Source organism: Eurosta solidaginis, chromosome 1 (genome assembly GCF_040869045.1).
Source record: "Eurosta solidaginis isolate ZX-2024a chromosome 1, ASM4086904v1, whole genome shotgun sequence".
NCBI lineage: Eukaryota > Metazoa > Arthropoda > Insecta > Diptera > Tephritidae > Eurosta > Eurosta solidaginis.
Window position 1 is genome coordinate 160,522,932 of NC_090319.1, and position 7,793 is coordinate 160,530,724.

The following is a 7,793-nucleotide window of genomic DNA, read 5'->3' on the forward strand; positions in this document are numbered from 1 at the left end:
TCAGCGGCACCGCTTCGTTGTAAATTTGGCCCACCGTCGCAGCCAATGCCTGCCAATCTGATTTCACCATTTTCCAAATTTTTTGGGTTTTCTTTAGTTTTATTTTTTATTTATATACGTTTTCTTGAAAATTTTAAATTAAAAACTGTTTTTGTTTTTATTTATTTATTCATAGAAATCAAAAATTTGACAGATTGCTTACCGGTTTGAGTGCAGCGGTGAGAAAAAACGGTGACGAAAGAGCTTGTACCGTCATGACGACCGTAATATTTTTTGCCCTGCCGCTATATTACGTTACGATGAGCTTCACCGTCTTCTTACTTTCCACATAATAACTTTTACATTACAAGATTTTTGACAACGTACTCTACCGCTGTGTAACGGGCGCTATATAGCGACACCACTTTCGAGGAAACCAAGCCTTTACAGCTCCGACTCACGCTCAATTCTCACGGGAATGCTCCGGATCATTGAGAGACTTCAGAAGCAGAAGTCGTGAAATTTTCGCACATGTGAAATGTGATAGGCAGATGTCGCCGCTGTTTTTCATTTAGCTCATACGGCGAAAGGCTAAGCAGCGACATCTATTTTTGAAAAAGTAGGTTTATTAAAGGCAGCGTTGCCAAACTAAAAAGAAGTAATTAACAAATTATCTGGCTCACAAATTGAACCAGACTTCTATCTGTATTTATCTGGCTCAAATCGTTGTTGTTGCATTTACATGCAAAATTATTTATCTGGCTCAGGATTTTGGCCTCCGGATGATGACTAATGTTTCGTATCAAGCAAGGCGAATCTTTAAAAGGTGGTGGTAAAGCGAATTCAATCAATTCGCGGAGCAGGTGAATGTCAAGTCAAAAGAAAATTTTCATAGATTTCAATTAACTGACATTTTGCTGTACAAGGCTTTGTATGGAAAATTATCAATAAGAAGCAGTCAGATGTTGGGATAACACCACCGCTACTGAATTCGCCTTGGTATCAAGTCATCTTTAGTAATGCGTAATGGTACAATGAATATATTAGCCGTGGTTTTTAACACGCGCGTATACGTTTCGTTTGCGCGTGTTAAAAAACGCCTATCTTCGCTTAGATAATGCTTAGGAGACCCATCTAGCGGCTGTGGTAAAACAACTAGCTACAGCAACAGGGTGTACCGAAAAGCGGAGACGCAACGCTCTGATGGCCATAGGGTATAACATATAGCTGAATCAGTTGCGATGAATTGTGGACACACATATAATACATAGAATTAGTGTACAGGGTGAAACAAAGACACATATTTCAGTTACATCTGAGTATAATGCGTATTGAAATTTAGTAGGACAAAATTTATGCGCAGCAATTTCAGAGGTGTATTTATAGTTTGTCTCTTAGCAGTCAATGCAAAGTTTAAGCGTAAACGGATATACGCGTGTTAAAAAACACGGCTATTGATATACATTTGGCGCCACGTCGCAATAGCTCATCCCTCATTCATAACTCCCCTACAAGACAGGTACCCGTTCCCTATTCGATTACTTAATCGTCACCAATAACTTGTTCACCAATTATCGTCTTAATGACTTTTACATTGCTGTCGTGAAAAAGGTAACGCATGCGCTCTCTCAAAATAGTGTACGTGTGACTCACTTTCTCGCTCTTACCTATTGTGTTTTCGACATTCCTTCTCGCTCGATGTTATTTTCATTTTTAAGTTACTTCATCAGTTATGTTTTCGTTATCGCTAACCAAAACATATGCAACAACAACAACACGGGTAACTGACCTATCGGTTACCCGTATCGGTTACCTTCTGTCAATTCGCTTTTTATATGAATGAAACGCGTCCTTTTTGTTTAAATAATATTTAATTCATAAATAATGCATGTTTAAAATAATTTTTACATTTAAAATCATGTCCTATTATTCTAGTAATATTTACATATTTGCATTTTTATATTCATAAACTATATAAATACACTATTCATGCGGTGGTGGTGTTGCTCATTATCAGTTTACAGAGTCATATTAGTTTGGTAGGTATAGTAAGATCAGACGTAGCGGAATATACGCAGCATGTCAGGAGCATCACCACAATCCAAATAAGCACTGTAATTCATTTCGTCATTATAAATAACTTGTAGATGCCACATAGGTGTAACCATACTCTGAGGATATTTCTGTTCTGATCTTGTAGTGTACAACGAGCAAACTTTTCATAAACATGCACACGTAAACTTGTATTTGTTCTAAATTCTTCACCACATTCGAAAAAAGATGTTCTTTCATCCATTGTTTTCTCATGTTCCTGTGTTTGCGTAGGTACCATTGTGATGCAAGTTCTTGATTACAATATGGACAAACAGTTAATTCTAGACTTTTCGTTGTTACATCAATTGTTTCAGCGTGTTGTGCATGTATACTAAAATTCATACTTGAATGTGCTTTAGTCCCAATGGCATAATTTACATTTTAAATACTGACTATTGGGCATATGAGAAATCTCATGGTCCAATAATTTGTTGAAGCTTGGTGTAGCTGTATGAAAATCCCACAATTTTTAAATTGTAAATGTTCTAGCTTCTCTAGACGATGCATAAGGTAGAATGGCGTTGGCTATCTTCACCTGGTATATATTGATATTCGGGCGAATAAACAAATGGACCACTTATAATTGCACACCTCAAGTGCATTCGCATACATATGTTGCATATGTGAAACATATAACGATGTACCAGTGGCTTTTTATGCAGCTGACGCTGGATGAAGCATTGGATTTTGTGTTGCAAAGTAGGCGACATATGTTGCTGTTGATGGATGCGCATATTGCGAATATGTTGGTGGTTCACTTGTCATTAATTGATTAGAAGTTTCAACTTGTTGCGATTCTTGTTGTTGCTGCTGGCTGCTGATGTGGTGTTGTTGTTGTTGTTGTTGTAGCGATTAGGTTACTCCCCGAAGGCTTTGGGGAGTGTTATCGATGTGATGGTCCTTTGTCGGATACAGATCCGATACGCTCCGGTAACACAGCACCATTAAGGTGCTTGCCCGACCATCTCGGGAACGATTTATATGGCCACATTGAACCTTCAGGCCATCCCTCCCTCCCCACCCCCAAGTTCCATGAGGAGCTTGGGGTCGCCAGAGCCTCGTCTGTTAGTGAAACGGGATTCGCCGCTCGAAGGTGAGGTTGACAATTGGGTTGGAGAAGCTATATATTGCGCTACACAACCCCTTGAATCCCGCTGATGTGGTGTTAACGTCTGTTGTACAAAATTTATTGTTGGTGTTGTTATGGTGCTGGAAAGCCTTCCGATATTGAAAGTCGTTGATTAGTGTAATCTCCACGTAGTGAACTACTCCCACGGCCGCGTCCCCGGTAACTATTACATTTGAAGGCCCTTAAGTTACAGGCATAGTTGACATCGCTTACATAACCGGTTGACTCTAAAGTAAAAACCAAAACAAAATATTAGAATCAGTGTTAATGAATAACATATTTAAAGTAAGCTCTTACAACAACGTGATTGGCGGCTACATCCTGGAGTGCAGGATAGTGGTTCACTAGTCATTAATTGATTAGAAGTTTCAACTTGTTGCGATTCTTGTTGTTGCTGCTGGCTGATGATGTGGTGTTAACGTTTGTTGTACAATTTATTCGGGTGATTGTACATATTGTTGGTGTGTTATGGTGCTGGAAAACCTTCCGATATTGAAAGTCCTTGATTAGTGTAATCCCCACGTAGTGAACTACTCCTGTGACCGCGTCCGCGGTAACTATTACATCTGAAGGCGCTTAAGTTACAGGCATAGCTGACATCGCTTATATAACAGGTTGACTCTAAAGTAAAAACCAAAACAAAATATTAGAATCAGTGTTTATGAATAACATATTTAAAATAAGCTCTTACAACAACGTGATCGGTGGCTACATCCCCGTGAAAGTAGTGTGGTGTTCCTCCTTGTATAAACGTAGATACTGGATGTGCTCAACCGTGCAGTTTTCTTCTAATTTGAGCAAATGTATGTTCTTACAGCCACAGCTGGAATATTTGGGATATTTCTATCCTCACATCGTCAAAATCAAATTACCTAGAATGAAAAAGAAACTCATATCAGTAAGAATAGATTAAAAGTTTTTAATATAAGCCGAAAAGTGTTCTATAAATAGGGCTCCACACATAGCTCTTTTCCAAAGGCACAAGAGAAATTTCAGATAACTAGAATCAGGACCTGGTAAAGTAACTTCAAAGGCGATTTAGTCGCCACTACTTCGTATGCGCATTTCTCTGCGCTCCCTTTCGGCATGCATCATCAATTTCGTCATTACTATAAAGGCCATCTTGCTCACAGCAATCCAACAATCTATTTGTCCGCAAATTCGTGGAACTAAATTCCTAATGGAAGGTTCCTCTCCAAAAACTCTGTTTACAGACAGTCCTTCGCCGTGAAAACGAGGACAGTGAAATATTACATGTTCTGCGCTTTCCAATTCGGACGGACAGCTTGGACAGAAAGGATCCTCCTCTATCCCACGCTTATGTAGATATTCCTTGAAGCCACCGTGCACGCTCAATATCTGTGTGAGATGGTAATTTAGTTTGCCGTGTTTTCGCTCATACCATTCCGCTATATTCCGGACTAGCATGAAGGTCTAGCGCTCTTTTCTCGAATCTTCCCACCGTTCTCGCCACCTAACTATTGTTCGTGACCTTGCGCTTTTCTTAGCATCTTCAGATGGTCGGCTGAATCCAATGGCATACAGATCGGCCATTTCACCTGAAAGTAGATCTACTGGGATTTTCCTGGATAAAACATGGATCGCGTCGTCGGAACAGCACATGCTATTCGTATAGCAGTAATGCGGTAGGCTGCTAGTATATCTTTTTGGCGGACCATTTTAGATCTGTGCCATACTGGTGCTGCATATAATATTATAGAGCTGGTTACGTTGGATAACAGCTGACGGGTAGCTTCGCTTGGGCCGCCGATGTTGGGCATTATTCGCGTTAGGGTTCCACTAACTCTAGAAACTTTGTCCCACACCGCCCTGAAGTGCTCCCTAAAAGTTAGTTTTGAGTCAATGATTACTCCTAGATATTTCAAGGAGGGCTTTGAATTTATTTGATAATCTCCTATGGTTAGGACCAACTCATCCACAGTCCGCTTTGAGCTCATCAGAACCACTTCTGTCTTATTGCTAGCCATCTCCAGCCCCGTGTTCGTCAACCACTCCTTTATTCCTCCCACGGCGTCATTACATAATGCTTGGAGCAGATCAAGTTTCTTGGCCACTGCTACTACGACAATATCATCTGCATAGCCGACAATTTCCGTGCCTCCGGGAAGGTTGATTTCTAGCACCCCGCCATACATCGCATTCCAAAGAGTTGGACCTAGAACAGATCCCTGAGGGGCATTTATTAGCAGAAGGGAGGGAAAAGAGAGAACACTGGCGCAATATGCCAGGCCTGAGTCAATCTAAGTTACTGTTAGGGGGTTACAGCACAACTCGATATAGGGCATTAATAGGCCTCTCAAAAATATTACCTAAGAACCCCAACGTCTATTCTTACAAGACACTGTAGACTGAACAGTCACATGCAAAAGCTGGGTATTGTATCGAACAACACATACAGATGTGATAGATCAGCAGACGGTGGACCATATCCTTCTAGATTACGGCGCAATTTCAAGACGTAGGGCTAAGTTTATGGGCTCACCATGGCCAGAGCATTCCCACATTTAATCCCTCAAGCAAAGAACACTGCTGGGGTTCATTAAGGAAGTCGGCCAGGATGAGGTGCTGTGAAGGAGATGTGCAAGTCACTGTGCAATCCTCAATAAATGATCTATCTATCTACGTTCCGGTAACAAGCACCATTGTGGTACTAGCCCCACCATCTCGGGAACTATTGATATGACTACATTAAACCTTCTAGGGATTGAATATTAATAATGCCGGCAATGCGAAAGTCTGCTAAAATGTACCATTCTCAATGGAATGCTCGATATATAATTTTCCACGTTTTAAAACAGTGATGAAAAGAGCAAAATTTGCAATAATTTTAACTGGATGTGGGTAGTAAGGTGTTGATGTCCTCTCTTAACGCAATGTAATGACAACTGCGATGCAGGGAAAATGACAAAAATCTTGCAAATCTACTGATTATAATTAATTTTTCCTCCCCTTCTATGCAGTTCTATGCATACATACATATGTATTTTTCTCTCCAAACGCTAATTAAAAAAATTAATTGGTTTTCACATCAACTTCGAACTCTGTCGTATTTGCATTCTTCAGTTGATTATCAACAAAAGCATGACAAATTATCACTAAAAAATTCATACATTTTGCTTATATATTTAATATGGTAGCCAATTCACTTACCCTTTCTGGTGCGATGATTCCTGGACAATCGGGCCTGACTAGACGCGATTTTTTTTGCCTTAAGAGAGCGTGCTTAACGCGAACCCTATCATGTTATGGCACACCTTTGGTGATGCAAAAAATCAAAGAAATGTCTGCTTCTAATGCTACTAGGATAGCAGAAGCAGCTCCCGGTGGCGCCACATAAATAACAGTTGCATGCCGATCAGTTGCCTTTTTTGCTCCGGCTACCTATTCAGTTTTAATTCACATTACATTATCTACTATTGCAATTTTTAATCACTACAAATCAATATAAATTACCGAAGCAAATACTTGAAAATCAAGATGCGTAGTTCCACCCTTTTTTAGGGAAACACATCCAACCAGTTTGGTACCGTATTCCAAAGCATGTTGCTTGTAAAGTACCTTGTTTTTGTAGATTTCCTCTGATTTTGGCATATTCTGAGCTGAATCGCAACCCGGCGGAGATGCTATCTATTAGAATAATATAACATTTTTTTTATTATTTGAAAATGCACATACGTATGAATGAAAATCAGAAAGTAAATAATGTTGTTGTTGTTGTAGCGATAAGGACACTCCCCGTTATCGACTTTGTTGGTCCTTTGCCGGATGCAGATCGGGTACGTTCCGGGAACCATTAAGGTACTAGCCCGACCATATCGGGAGCGATTTAGTTGACATAAAACCTTGTAGGCCATCCCGTCGATTCTATACAACCTAATATGGTAACGATTTAAAAGACGGTGCACCACCCAATTTTTATCAAAAATTATCAAACGTGGAATCAAAAGGCGCGCCTCGAGCTCCGTTTTTATTATTATTTTATATTTTTAAATTAGGTGGTGTACCGTCTTGTAAAACGCTACCCTTAATATTATTTTGGGCGCAGGCCGCCAACGCAAAAAGATGGTCTCTGCAGCAATATCTTTAATTTCCGTCACATGTCACAACTCAAATTAACTTAATGTTATTTTGGGCGAAGGTCGCCAACGCAAAAAGGTGTTCTCTGCAACAACATTTTTAATTTCCGTCACATGTCACAACTAAAAGCACAAGATATTTTTCGTTGTAAACAATTTATATTTTTTTGCGTTTCAATGTTTTCCGGAATAATTAATGAACTGTCATTTCGATGACAGCATGAAACATCGATGTGTTAGTGGAGAGCGAAAAAAGCTTTGAATGTGTTGGTGAACTGGTTACCTCCGTCTTGTAGGGTCCAAGTTTCTCTAATGATGGCCGTTCCTGTGATTTTTGAGGAACAATGTTATCTGTGATTGTGACCTCTAAGTCACAGCGGCTTTTAACCGTGACTGTGAAAAAAAAACAAATACCACGCGAACAGGAATCAGTTTTGGTGATTCTAGAATACAGCATGACATTGCTAATACGCGTCCATCGACGTCAAAAGACG

The 7,793-nt window shown here is 39.9% G+C and overlaps 1 long non-coding RNA gene across 4 annotated transcripts; it reads right to left on the reverse strand.

Annotated features, from left to right (window-relative positions):
* Nucleotides 1–1,831: 1,831 nt before the first annotated feature.
* Nucleotides 1,832–7,524, reverse strand: LOC137236918 (uncharacterized). Of its 4 annotated transcripts, XR_010948711.1 has the most exons (7): nucleotides 7,228–7,524; nucleotides 6,899–7,087; nucleotides 6,677–6,850; nucleotides 6,374–6,604; nucleotides 3,894–4,074; nucleotides 3,500–3,823; nucleotides 1,832–3,429 (listed from the first exon to the last, which is right to left on the reverse strand). It is a non-coding gene; the product is annotated as an uncharacterized lncRNA (long non-coding RNA). The 4 variants fall into 4 exon arrangements; XR_010948708.1 differs by lacking the exon at nucleotides 6,899–7,087 and having other exon boundaries at nucleotides 7,246–7,524; XR_010948709.1 differs by having other exon boundaries at nucleotides 6,899–7,524.
* Nucleotides 7,525–7,793: the final 269 nt, after the last annotated feature.